Source organism: Rutilus rutilus (assembly GCF_951802725.1).
Source record: "Rutilus rutilus genome assembly, chromosome: 18".
In the NCBI taxonomy this organism is placed as follows: domain Eukaryota; kingdom Metazoa; phylum Chordata; class Actinopteri; order Cypriniformes; family Leuciscidae; genus Rutilus; species Rutilus rutilus.
In genome coordinates this window covers 23,950,916-23,966,197 of record NC_140231.1, presented here as the reverse complement: position 1 = coordinate 23,966,197, position 15,282 = coordinate 23,950,916, and positions in this window count along the sequence as shown.

The following is a 15,282-nucleotide window of genomic DNA, read 5'->3' as shown; positions in this document are numbered from 1 at the left end:
ACATTGTATTGCGCATGCAACACTAACATCTGACTAATAAAAAACTCTTTAAAATAGTCTCCTTCAAAATCCTGTGCACCCTGAAGTCCAGTTCATCCAAATGGATCTGGTAAATCATAGACGTGTTTAATGTAAATTTATCAGTTCACAATTTCATTTTGGCAATGTTCATATTTGTCATTGTTACATTTTGTTACAGTTACTTGGATGTGCATTCATTTTCAGAGCAATATGGTTTGTCATCAATAATTTCCTCCATCCATTTTCCAAAGCACTTGGTCGCGGGGTGCTGGAGCCTATCCCAGCGTCTCAGGCTGTAGGCAAGAGTCAATTATTACATACTCAAAATAAACTAAGGAGTGCTCCAGTGAAAACATAACACGTCTAGATATCAAAAAGATTTGTTAGATTTGTGCAAATTGTGTCTGGAGGATTCTCTCCAGGAGCTCACAGATTACATGCTCAAACGGGACGGGAGGTGGATAGAATGTGTAAAAGTTGCAAGGACGTCCAGCATCAGACACAGCAAGAACCCACCAGGAAATGAAACTGGCACACGGCTATCTAAATTTCATCTTGAATTGAATAGCAGAGCAGGTTTGTATGTCGGTATTGTGAGGTGGCTGCTGAGCCGTTTGCTGCATCCCTTAATCCTGCCACCTACGGAGATTTAACCACAACCAACATGCTTTCCATTAGCCAACCTACAGGAGCAAGCAAGCAGAGGAGATGGGGAGGTGGAGATAGAACGGGGGCTTTGTGAAGGACAGATTCAGGTGTGACTGACAAGCAGACAAGGAGAGGAAAAGGAGGCTGATTGAGTGACAAAGCGAAAATACAATACTCTTTGGACTCTTTCCAAAGGTAAATATTATGCATTGCTTTTCTACAGTTGCAAAAAAGAACATGTGAACCTATGGATTTACAATAAGTTTCTGTATAAATGGGTAATACTTTTTGATCTGAGCTTCAGTTAAGTCACAACACAATCTGCTTACAAATATTCACAAAAATGCATTTTCATGCCTGTATTAAATACAGTGTAAATATTGGTTACACTTTATTTTAAGGTGATGTAGTTACATTGTACTTACTCAAATAAGTACTGAGTAATATGAATTAACATGTACCTACTACTATAGGGTTACGGTTAGGGTTTGGTTTAGGGTTAATTACTTGTATAATACTGTTATTACAATAGTACGCAGAAGTAATAACTACGTCACCTTAAAATAAAGTTTTACCTAAACATTTAGGAACACTTTTTCATTTAACAGAAAAAGTATGTGAACCTCTGCGCAACTGTCTGATTTTTTTCACCATTCCTCTTTATAAAACTGCTGATTGTCCAATGCATCACCCAACTTCTGCTCAGCTTCCATTTGCAAACAGATGGCGTTATTCTCCATGTCAAATCTCCTGAAAACCTTCGGGATTTATTGCACCGTCAAGAAAAGCAAGCTGTCCAGGCCCTGCGGGTCGAAGTTTTGAAGTTTCAAATTTTATGGCTAATTAATGCAGAAATTGAAGAATTCATTAACATGTTCTTGCAACTGTATATCTGCATGTGGAGTGTGAAGATTGTGAAAACTCAGATTTGCAAGTATTTGTGTACTGTTAACATAATAGGAATAACATAAGAAACCTTACAGCCAGGTGAATTTGCCTTATTTTTTATCAGAGACAGGTGTTAATTAACACATGCTTGTGTGTGCAAGTGAATCTGTAGGTGTTTTTATGAGCTATTAAATGCATCACACCAAACAACAATTTCTCGCAGGTACATCACCTTCACGGCTGGCCCTTATTATCCTTTCATCTACCTCCCAGGAAGCGCCAGGTGCCACTCCCAGCCAGTCTCTCTTAATGCCAAACCGATGCCACTTTCTGCTGACAATAACAAGCAGAACGTAGCATTCATTATCAGCGCCGACAAGCAGGCTCCTCTGGCGAAAAGTAAACTTGCTGCATTCTCATACTGCGTATCTTTCTTCAAACTTTCGTCTACTTTGCATCTGTATACTGAAATTCATATTTCAGTATCATTCACAGCCCACAATGGCTGTATAGCTCTCGTGTTGACCTTGTGGAAGGTTCATGCATTTGCATGCAGGAATAGTGGACTCCCGAAGGACGGCCACAATGAATGTAGTGCAGTTTAAATTCAGCATCATCCGAAAGCAGCTCGGTCGTCAGCCGCCTGGATTAATTTGAAAATTACAGAGTGTATCTTCATCTCTAACTAGCATGGAGAATGTGACTCAGCCCCTTTTGCAATGATAATTGTATTTATCTGAGCTACTTAGAAAGGGAACTTCTCATACTGATATGGATTCCCACAGGGGCCTCTACACAAAAGGAAACTTGGATTTTAATTATGTTTTAGGCCAGCAGTTCTGGATTTGCAGACTCAGCTTTGTCATTCTCACTGCAGGGCAATGTTGAATGTATAAGTGTCTTCTAATCATTTAAATGTCAAGTGTGTCAATGTTTGGATGTTAAAATATATATATATATTCTCTTATCCCAGGTGATATCAAAACATTGAAATCAGTTGTGCTGTTTAACATTTTTGTGGAAACTGTGACACATTTATTTCAGGATTCTTTGATGAATATATTTCAAAACAACAGCTTTAATTTGAACAGAAATCTTTTGACACGTTTGATCAATTTAATGCATCTAATAAAAGCATTAATTTCCTCTTCAAAATAAATGTGACTGGCCCCAAGTTTTTTAAAAGGTTGTGTATATTATTATTAATTCTAAAGCAAATTTTTATTATACATTACATTACATTTATATGAATTATCAAAATAGAATTGCTCACATTTAATGCATTAAGGCTTTGTAGACTTAAATCAGTAACACTTTATTTTGATGTTGATGATATTAGTAGAGTAGTAGACTGTCTACTGAATAGAACTCTTTAATTTGATGGTCCTCCAACAGACATAACTTAGAACTTTGCAAGTACATACAGTATCAACTTACTATTAACCATAACCTCTTATTCTATTAACCCTTAATACTTGGCTACAAATACTGATAACATAATGACATCAAGGCAGAGACACACACCAGAGATTTTTCACCTAAAATGAAAAATTTGACTCATACCATTTTAATTTATACTTAATTTGCATCGCAAGAGCTACAGTTTCTGGCCGCCACATTTAAAAAGAGTCATACTGTCTAAGGGTCATAATGCTGGAAAGTGTGTATGGCCAGCTTGACTGTGAAATTGTGTTTGTTGATGCCTAAGAGCATCCGCATTCTTAATAAGCTTAAAGGGTGTTTACAAGCCTATTCACTGAGCTACTTTGTTTAGCTAAATTAACAATCTGTTTGTCCTGCAGGATATGACTAGCTTCCCGAATGTAATCTGTCGTCTTATAAGTGTCTCCCACGACACATCCTGCTATACCTGACAGGTTAAGTTAAGCCTTAGTGTTGTTTTCCATCAAATAAATCATCTCAATAACCAGCTGGCACAAGTAAACACACCTCTCTTCACGTTATGTGCTTTATTGTCTTGTCAGTTAGAATCAGTTTCCAAGGGCCTGTTAGTCTTGATCAAAGTGGCATATGGAACATGGCAGCCCTATGCTTTTTTCTTTTACATGCTATGTGGCTTTCGGAAACCTTTGTACGATCCATTATCCTGCCTACTACACACACTCTCTGAACAGCATGCCCTTGACCGGTCAAACTACTTGTGATTTTTAAATGTGTGAACAACAACTCCTACACAGAGCATCTCTGGAAGCCTGAAATGGGAACGCAGATTGTTTATGTCAACCTCCGAAAGCATTAAAAAGGGGGGGAGGGGGGTAAGCATCAATTTTTATCACACGTCTGCTCACTTTTCATTCTCGTTCTTTAGTTTGCTGACATGAAGTGAAAAAATAAAACTAAAAGACATAAATCTCACGCCTCTGAGGTAATTTTCATCACTGAAGTCAGAAGTCCACATTATCTGATATTACTGCCAACAACAGCCTGGAGCGTGACACTTGCATGCAAATGCAGTGCATATGATTTACAGTGTAATATGACCAAGACTAAACCTAAACCATAAAAAGGGACCATCAGCGTCAAAATTATTATGGAATATATTACCCACCTAAAAAATGTGGGCTTTTAATAACCAAGCCATCTCGCTGTGTGCGAAATGAAAATAAGACAAGCTGACCACAGCTGTGCCTGTTTTTAATTCCCTATAATGAGCCAAATGTTACCAAGCACGAGTGGTGCTGTACAGCCCTTTGCAGAAACGTTGGACCCCTTTTACCTCTTAGAAGCCTAATTAGCTAATCAGAACCCTGTTATTTAATAAAAGTGCTATAGTTCCGTCCGGCTGTTCTAATCAGCATTATTGTCAAAAGCTCCTTGACCTCACCAAGAACGAGTTCACACAAAATACGCAAGCCTGGCTATGTGAAAAACTATAGTGTCATGAACTACTGAGACAAAAAGGCTAATTTAAAGGACAATGAGCGACCGATTGAATCTTCAGAGGGTTGTAGGGATTGCCAGACCCTTACGAAAAAGAAGTTTATTCAAGTGTGTTATACTTCTTTTAAACTAAAAATAAGAAAGTATACTTTCAGTCTACTTTGTATGTAGCCTACTTCTCTGAAATATACTCAAAATTGCAAAAGTACACTTGACTTATACTGACAGAAAAGTAAGTATTTGGCCTATACTTGTAGCCTACTCAGTGTTTTGATCGAGCTATGAAAATATTGATTTATTAAAGAAAACAGATATGCTCCTAATTCTGAGTATCTTCATTTTTGTTTCTAGTCCAGAGGTTGTGTACATAGGAATTTACTTCAAATCTACTTTACTTTTCCCACGCCATTAACTGAATTTTCGTTTTCACTATTACGGTAGGGGCCGGAGGGCGTTATTACGCATTTTCTGAAAGAGTACAGAGTCTCCAGATCAAAACACAGGTGAAGAAGAAGCAGAAACAAGTGACAGAAGATTGCTTACGTAAATGTGAAACAGCATTTTTTTTACAGTCTATGGAAACAACGCGATCATCAAACATCAAACAGCATATCAAAACTGCCTTGTTACCGAATTAAATGTCGACCGAGTAAGGTTTAACGACTGTGAAGCTTTGGGGATGTTGACGGACTCGATCTACTTATCTATATGTTTGATCATCCTTCTGAATCCGATCCGGTCTTTGACAAAAATGCGATTTTCTCAGCTTTTTGTTTAAAATGTTGCTTCTTTTGAATGAAACTTACCCACATCCAAGTGTTGATAAAAAATGATGCATGAAGCTAGAATGAAATGCTTTTAAAAATGGAAAGAGTTAAAGTAGCCTACAAATAGGCTAGCCTATATTTCAAGTATAAAAAACTTAATACCTAAATAGGAACATAGTAGTATACTTAAAGTGCAAAAATAATATATAAATAGTAAACTATAAGTATGATATGTTCACTTAAAGAAAACTTACAAGTATGTATACTTGCAGCATAAAACTACTAAACTAGTAGTTTACTGATAGTATACTTCAAAGTGTACTTTCATAAACCAAAAAATGTGCTACAAGTATTTGATTAGTAAACTATCAGTATACGTATTAGTTCACTTTTATACACAAAAAAGTGGGCCAATTTAGTCCCAAGTAGTATTGAAACAGTAGCCTACACTTACAAGTATACTTCTAGTTCATTGATATAAGTATACTTACTGCATAAAGTATGCATACGAATTTACTTGACATTTACTAAAGTATTACTTAATAAAATAAACTTGAAGTATACTTATTTTTAAAGGGGAAATGGGCCCTTTCTGCGAGATCCCCTGTGCTCTCATCATTTTTAAAAGTAGGCCAGCCGTCACAGCCGCACCGTGAATCAGAAGTGAAATTTCCATTGGAAATGGGGGGCTTAGCACTCTTCCGTGACGACGGAGTGTTGCAGGTGGATGAGTGAGACAGCATGAAGTAGACTGTAAGCATCCTGAAGAGAGACATTGCATTCTGGGAGGAGATGCAGGGCAAACAGCATCAATCTGGGTGAGTTGGGTGCCATATAGCATGTAAATAAGAGTTTTTGAGAATAAAAGTCAAGCAGATTTGCAACGGATTTTTTTCCCCAATTCAAGCTCATTGACCGCACTGACATATTTTTGTGAAATGATTACATTGAGCATTTCACGAAACTTTCAAAGTGAAATCTCCAGTTACAGACACTAAAGCCTGGTTTCACAGACAGGGTTTAGATTAAGCCAGGATTAGGCCTTGGTTCCAACTTCCATTAGGATATTTAAGAAGTTTTATAAACGTGTCTTAGGGAAAAAAACCTTACTGGTGTTATTCTAGAGACAAAACAATGGCAGTGACATATTTGAAAGATATTTCAGTGCAAGTTGTTTTCAGTTAAAACAGCTCAAACATGTATTTCAGTCTGGAAATATGCTTAATAAGGCCTCGTCTTTGAAACCAGAGGTCAAAGCATGTTCAGTTTTATCCTAAAGAGGTGAAAATGAAAGTTGCAACATTTTATTATGTATTTATAGTGTATTTATAGTGGCAGTTCGGAAATTAAATGTCCAGTCTCGCCAATAGGTTAATGCTGTAATGCGATTGAAATTATTGTACAATCTATTGTACACTAAACCCCAGGTAACATTCTCAGAACTTTGGCTAACGTTCTTCCGCTAATGTTAATAGACTGTGCATTCACAGGAATGTGGTCTTTAATAATGTTCTCAAAACATTAGCACAAAAACATTCTCTGTTCATTTTTTCCTGAAACGTTTTAGTTGGACGTTCAGCTAACATGTTTTAAATGTTACTTGTTTCGGAAGGTTCAGAGAACATTCAAAAGTAACATTTCCAAAACGTTTGGGCTGAAAATTTAATAGATGTCTAACCCTAGCCCAAGAATAGATGCACAGGCTACGCATAGAACATGTCAAAGAAATGAAACCAAACACCTTGTAATCACTGTTGACTTTGCTTACATGATGAAAGCAAGTTATTTTGGCAAAAACAACATGTAACCAAATTCAAGGTTATTTTGGCAAAAAGTGGGTTACTCATAGCCGGACTAGCGGGTCTATAGTTAAAGGAGAACTCCGGTCAATTTTAACATTGAGCTAATTTTTTTGTACATTTGGAGTGCTGTCAATACAGAGAACAACGACAAAAATCGGTGTTGCCTACACCGAGTTATTCTATTTTTAAAATTTGCACCCTGTTGACTTCAATGGGGCAAGTAGTAAACCTGCTTTTAGCCTCTTAACATCCTTGATGTGTCATTACAAGTGCAAGTATAAGTACAAGTTATTTAAGCCAGCGCAAATACCTGTGTTTACATCCTGTTTTCGGTTGAAGTCCAAAGTAGTCGATTGCCGAGTTCACGCGCGTGATCATAGCAACTAAACCTATGCTTGTGAACTCGGCAATCGACTACTTTGGACTTCAACCGAAAACAGGATGTAAACACAGGTATTTGCGCTGGCTTAAATAACATCATTTTTGTACATATCTTTCACATCTACTGCCGTCAGATTCACTCGTGTTCACTCAGAAGGAATCACTCACATTTTCTGTACACTTGTAATGACACATCAAGGATGTCAAGAGGCTAAAAGCAGGTTTACTACTTGCCCCATTGAAGTCAACAGGGTGCAAATTTTAAAAATAGAATAACTCGGTGTAGGCAACCCCGATTTTTGTCGTTGTTCTCTGTATTGACAGCACTCCAAATGTACAAAAAAATGAGCTCAATGTTAAAATTGACCGGAGTTCTCCTTTAACTGAGGAATGACTGCTATTGCTTGCTGGGAAGCGTTTCACTGGACCGCATCAGTGTACCAGGTGTGCCAAGCAAGTGTCTGAAAAGCCACAGATATGGAGTTGGTTATTTGGTTATTTGGTTGGACCATTATTGCTTGCCAAAGAGCCTTTATGTGTTTTTTTGTGTGTGTTTTTTTAAGAAAACTGTTCTGAATGACTAAATAACTTCAATTTACCAGCACAGTTTGCTTATGCACCTATTCTATACACCTAAACCCTCTAGTATCCTTTGTTCATTTTAGTGTGCAGCATAGAATTCAAGTTTTAGGCAGAGGGTCTTTGGGGAAATGAAGGATTTTTTCCTCCAATGTAATCACGCTAATGGTTTCCAAGTCCACAGCGGAGTCTGTGCGAACTCTGGCATGGCTTCACGCTTTTAGACACGGCAGGCTGACGAGCACTGCCTAGATTAACATTTCATTTTCACGCTGCCAATCAACTCAGGTAAATAGACCCACTCGCTGTTGAAACCTTAGGCAGATTTATCTCACTGTGGTGTGATCCTGGGTAGCAGTTAAACAGTCAAGATGGAGTCAACTTATGATTGCCTCCCACTGTTACTGTATGTGCAGACCCCATCATCGGACGCCATCTCAGAACCCAGTGCCTTCTTGAAAACTGAATTGGATGCTTCCCAGAAACCAGAAGGAAAATAGGATTGATTCCAATAACAAGAAAGGTGATGGCTATAAGGCAGCAGAAAGAGAATTTTTTCTTTTGGAAACGACCTGTGGTTCACCTGGTCAGTAACAGCGGCTCCTGTCCTCACATGCTGGAATTACACCATTATGCATTTACATTTACTGTGTGTATTTGGAAAATAATTAGACTTCACTGCCTGCCATGCCTTGGCAAAAAAAAAAAAAAAAAAAGAAAGTCGCTGTTTGGATTTCAATTGGCAAATGCCTAAGAGTCTATGATTGGATCATTATTGCAGTGATTATTATGTTTTATATGTTCTCAAAACATATGGAAGCTCGTTTCCGCCACAGAATAAAAAATAAACGACTTCTTATCTCTCAATTCTGACTTTTTTCCTCAGAATTGCGAGTTTATATCTCACAATTCTGACTTTATAACATGTAATTCTGATTTATATCTCCCAGTCGGGTGTTATAAAGTCAGAATTGGAATTTATAACTCACAATTGCGAGTTTATATTATCTTTTAAAATGTTTTATTCTGTGGCAGAAACAAGCTTCCATAAAAATCACAACTTTAAACACGTCCCTACGAGAATCATAAAATGGAATCAAAGGAAAATGCCTGCACCATCATGTTTGCTCTCGTTCTTATATGGTGAACAAATGCTGTTAGCTGTTCATCCAAACATCAACTGTACACCTAAGAACGAGAGCAAACATGATGGTGCAGGCATTTTCCCCGATGACTTCTGTAAAAAGCTGATTGTTTGTTTGATTCCTAGCTTCAGTCCTCAGAGACATCCAATGGTTTAAATCTCCTTTTGTCATTCTCAGGGACATCTGAAATTGAACTGAAGCATTTAAAGTTGTGATCTGAATGAATATAGAAGGATCAGACATTGAGCACACTCTTGTCTATTCAAGTTAGCTGGAAACATTAGATTTAAATCCTGTCCTCATCCTGTGGATTGTGCTCAGTAAAGCAGTGGAAAGACAGTGTCAGATACATGACAGGAGTGCGAGTGGATTTGGCAAGTGAAACATTCACAAAGCCTGCGCGTGTGTGCTGAAAATTAACTTATAGTGGGAATATTTAGCATATGATACATAACTACAACAAATACAGCAAAGTCTCATGTGTCTTGTGTGCTGATCTAAAAAAAAAAGAAGTGAAAAATCCAAATGCAAACTGGATCAAGCAGCATTAAAACAAAATCTGGAGGGCATCAATGTGCTTTTTCATGTGAAACCTCAGGGCAACTGTCCAACCTATAAAATCATTATCTTATAATAATCGCATAAATACGTTAACAATAAAGAAAAACAAGAATGATGCAACATTTGGAAAAGTTGTTTTCCAAACATGCTTGAAGTAATTAGCATAAATGAAAATTAAATCCACTGCTATACCAACTTTCCATTGCCACAGGCAGTCGCTTGTGTTGGTATATTACTTCTGTTATGCTTTCATATAAACAGTTTTAAACTCAGCATGGAACATATTTGTTTCAATGCATACATGCTTAATATTTGTTTTCCACAAAAATGTAAATGTGGTTGTTATTTATTTACTGAACCCATTTGACTTTCTTTCAAAGACCACACAAAAATATTTATAAATATATTTCTTCAGTGAAATGCAAAAGGAGATGACTATGTATGTACACACACACACACACACACATATATATATATACATATTGTATTGCATGCTGCACTGAGTTGAGCCGTTTTAGAATGGAAATTCCATTTTGGGACGGAAAGGTTACGTATAAAGTACAAACAAATCGATTGGCCAAAGTACTCGGCTTTACGAGAACCAATCAGCTGCTTGGAAGAGTTTCATGACTGAACTATCTATACAGTATACCACAAAAATATGATGCTTTTAGTTATACTGGGGCTTGACAGTCCTTGGTCACCATCTCCTTTTGCATTCCACTGAAGAAAGAAAGTTTTTTGGAATGACATGAGAGTGAATAAATTACCGGTATATCAAATTTTGACTTTTGAGTGAACTATCCCTTTAATAGTGACTTTGTAAAGGAATAGTCCTCTTAAGTGCATCAGCTCATGCAATTTTGTCTCATTCTCATCACTGAGAGGTTCAACAGATTTTCTGTGGAATATCATTGGGATTTGAGGGCCCAGAGCGGCATCATCAGGATAAGACGGGGAATAATTTTTACTACTAAAGAGTCACTTGAATGCGAGCCATCCCAAATGACATATTAAAGTGCCTCCCTCTCACTCATCCCTTCCTTTATCTCTCTCTCTCTCTCTCTCTCTCTCTCTCTCTCCCTCTTAAAATTCATGCTTTGAATGCTCATTTGCACTCACGACAACAATGCATCAATCACTGGCAGTTGTAATTAAAAACATAATCATAATCTTCTGGATGGGTTCCTGAGGAGTGTTCAAATCAAACCCAGACATTCTAATATTAAAGGTAGCCTATACATTGAAAAATAGATTTATTTGAACAAAAATCTGTTTTATTGATAATTAACATTTAATTCTCAATAGAAAATTCTACTCTGGCTCGAAATGCATTTGGATATCCACTTCCACAGAAAATCGATTACTGGGAATCCGCAGTGTAAAGGATGGCAGCTCACAGCTGTCTAAAATGCTGAAGAGTTGAGCTGAGAAGTGAAGGGAGTAGTAGGCCAAAACATTGACAAAAATGGAACTAGAAAAGAATGGAAAGAGGAGTGAAGACTTCTGGCGGTTTTCCAGGGCCATCTTTAAAGTGTCAACAAGATCAGGCTTTGGAAATATTCACAGATGATATCATGGGAAGGGGCAGAGGTGTTATTGATTTTTCTTCTCATGGCAGTTTATGAAATGTTGGCACCTACACTAAACAACACTGAGGCTGTAGTCCCATCTGACTTGCATAGAAAAGCATCTGACATTTTAAGAAAAGCAGCAATGAAAACCTTGTATGCATAATATTAGCTTTAATAAGCCCTAACCAAATATCAAAAAGCAATGTCATTGTTATAATTCAAAGTTGAATGTATAACTCTTATTTAGTAATAAACACAAGCCTTGTTTAGTGAACGACAGTCATGAGGGAGAGTCATGTTGATGAAGCACATGGAAGTGACCTCTAATTAGCGTGTCACATGAAGGCTATATGAAACTATGCTGTCAAAGGAGTGATTACTGTACCATAATCACTGTTGTTGTTTTTTCCAGGCAATTGCACAAATACAATTTCAACTTCTATTCTAACTTATATAATTTAAAACAACATTGTCATTGCTTTTTATATTGTCAGTATAGCAATTTGAGTGAAACATTAATTACATTTAATGTAAAAAAAATAATGCTTTTTTTTTTTTTTTTTTACTTCTTAAAGGCATAGTTCACCCAAAAGTTCATAATTTACGGTCTTTGGTGTTTTATGCCCCCAACGCGCTTCCAGGCAGCGAGGGGATGGGTAGGTTTAAGGTTGAGGGTAGGGTTAGCTGCCTCTAAGGAGCCATTGGGGGCTTAAAACACCATCGAGCATAATTTACTCACTCTCAAGTTGTTCCAAACCTGTAATGAATTTCTTTCTTCTGTTGTACACAAAATAAGATATGTCGGTAAGAATGTCGGTAACCAGAAAGTTGACGGTAGACATTGTCTTCCGTAGTAGGAAAAGAAAATACTATGCAAGTCAATGGCTACCGTCAACTGTCTCGTTTACCAACGTTCTTCAAAATATCTTCTTTTGTGTTCAGCAGAACAAAGAATCTCATACAGATTTGAAACAACTTGATGGCGAGTAAATGACGACAGAATGTTCCTCTTTGGTGACTATCCATTTAAGGTGCGGTCATACTTTTGTTTGTCGAAATTTCCATTTCAATAGGAATTTGCCTGATTGGCAATTTTGCGTGCAAGTTGGTTCAAGGCCAAACAGGTTCAAGCTGGTCACCAACAGAAAACTGCTCGTTTTGAAAGTGACTTCTGCGTGAACTGTGTGTCATACGTCACTACAATTAACTACAAGTTCGTCTAAATTTCGCTAATGTGACCGCAGCTTTAGACTTTAATGACAGCAGCAGGCCAGCTGCATGAACTCCACAAGTTTGTGCAAAACCTGATGATCATGTTCTCCAGCATAATTCTCCATGAATGATCCATCAATATCTTCAGCTTCAATGGAAGCATTATCCATGAAATTAAATTACCTCAAAATAGAGCACAATCTGAAATATCTCCTGTCATAATGTTTCATTTTTTAAAATCCTTAAGCTTTCTGCTTTTTCCCCCAGGCTTATTTGATTTTGAATACCAGATTTTCAATGTGGTCTCAGACATTTAGTTCCCACTATGGACGATTCCTGGTCCTTTTTCTTTTCTTTTTTTTTTTACTTGAAAGTGCTTGCCAGCACTCCAATCCATTTCTCTAATAAAGAATAAAAGCTTTCTGTAGGGTCAGAAACAATCATGCCAGTGCGCATGGAGCCTGGTATGTCCATATGTGCACTAAATTATTATGTCAGGATTGGAATTCATCATAATGATTCCTTTCAGGAAGACGGGTTTTTATGTCTGCAATATTGAATTCATTGGAAGTCCTGCGTGCCCTGTAAAGTTTATGGCCACTGTGAGTGCTGGATTATGACCAGAAATTGGTTAAAAAAAAATGTTTTTCTTCAATTGAATATGCACTTACACACAGAGAAGTATAAATATAACATTTTCAGGGAAGACGCATTTAAAAAATGCCGCAAAACACACAATAGCACACTACTGACAACAGTAGGCGCCTGTATGTGGTGTTTGAGAAATATGAAATGTGCCTGCATTTCATTTCATTGCTTCTTTTGCAGTTCTCTGCTGGCTTTGAGGGCTTTGGCAGGCATTTGAGACATTTTTAAAGCTGAATCACACATAAAAACATTCAAACTGAGCAAACACTCCCTCAGTATACACATTTCAATAATGAATAAGGGCTGACAGACCAGTGAAACTGAGTAATTTCCAGCATAGTCTCACTGAAACCATCTCAATGTTATGAGGGCAGAGGTTGAGGAACATTTATACAAGATTGCCATCTAGTGTTCATAGCAGACATGGACAGCAGAATCTAAAACGGGACAAGATATGCTTGGAAAAATAGATTCAAGTTCACAAGATGCATGTGGTGTTTGAGAAATATGAAATGTGCCTGCATTTCATTTCATTGCTTCTTTTGCAGTTCTCTGCTGGCTTTGAGGGCTTTGGCAGGCATTTGAGACATTTTTAAAGCTGAATCACACATAAAAACATTCAAACTGAGCAAACACTCCCTCAGTATACACATTTCAATAATGAATAAGGGCTGACAGACCAGTGAAACTGAGTAATTTCCAGCATAGTCTCACTGAAACCATCTCAATGTTATGAGGGCAGAGGTTGAGGAACATTTATACAAGATTGCCATCTAGTGTTCATAGCAGACATGGACAGCAGAATCTAAAACGGGACAAGATATGCTTGGAAAATAGATGCAAGTGAATTTTATCAATTAAGTCTCATTTGAATTTTAGTGGTTAGTGTTTAACACCCTTAAATATAGAAAAGCAAAGATGTATCATTTATAAGCTACAACTAAGCCAACTGCGGATGAAGGTACCTTCTATTCAAACAGGCAATGAAGTGTTAGATCTGTGGGATTATCCCATCATTTCATTAGGATTATAAACCAGTATGAGGGCAAATCCAAAAACCAACTAAGTAAAGAAACGCAAATAATTAGATGGCGGTTTCTATTTCCTCTGAGGCTTAGTTCTGTCTTTTCTATTATCTTCCACTGTGTTTGAATCTCTCATGTGAAACTATCTAAGAGGAGCACTCTTGTAAAATTATGATTTTCTTTATTGACTGAACAGATTAACTATGAAATGAGGTCACATAACACTCTGGGCCTATTTCATTTTGCAGAAACAATTATGACAGTGTAGTGTCCCTTATGTAGATTATTTAGCACATTCGGGTCTTTGCTGTATTGAACTATCTTTGTTTAGGCTCTTTTATATATTTAATAAAAAAAAGTGCGATAGATAAATAAACTCATAAAAGTATATTAAATGTTTTTGCCAAACATTTTACAACGTTGATTAGTTTTGTTTCACAATTGTTTCCCCCTAAAGGACACCAAAAGATGTGATTAAACTGCTTCAGGAAGAGTATTTGTGAATCTTATTGGTAATGACTGATTATTAATGTTCCAAGCCAAAGGATAATGTGAAGTTTAATGCATCATGTTTAATGAAAATATGTGTTTGCGTTAATGAAGCGAGTTCAGGCTTTGACCTGTGTTAATGGTTTAGATCAGCGAATATGCCAGCTTCTATCCATCAGGGCTATGTTTCAGGTGTCTGGAAAGTGCTGCAGATGTAAGAGTTCCACCACCTTTTTAGGAAATACCACCACAGGAATGTAGAATGAGCAAATTTCTTCTTTCTAATGGAGATGTCACACCTGATTACCATTTTAAAAGGTCTGTTTTAAACATTTATGGCTGTACCGTTTAATCGCAAGCACATTTTCCTCCAAACTTCCCAGTCTAATTAGCATAGTGACTATGCCATAGTCACATAATTGCAAATAAATTTAAATAATTTGACTTTAGATTATATGACTCACAGATCTCAAGCAAGATGTTCTTCAGTGAAACCCTGGTGGGCTTAATGGATAATGCTGTTTTAATAGTCTATTAGTAAAGTAAATATTTTTAGCAGCCGAATCCTTAATGGCCTTTCTTTTAGCGTGTACCGTGTTTTGTCTCATACATTTGTAATTAATTGATTGAATATTGAAGTA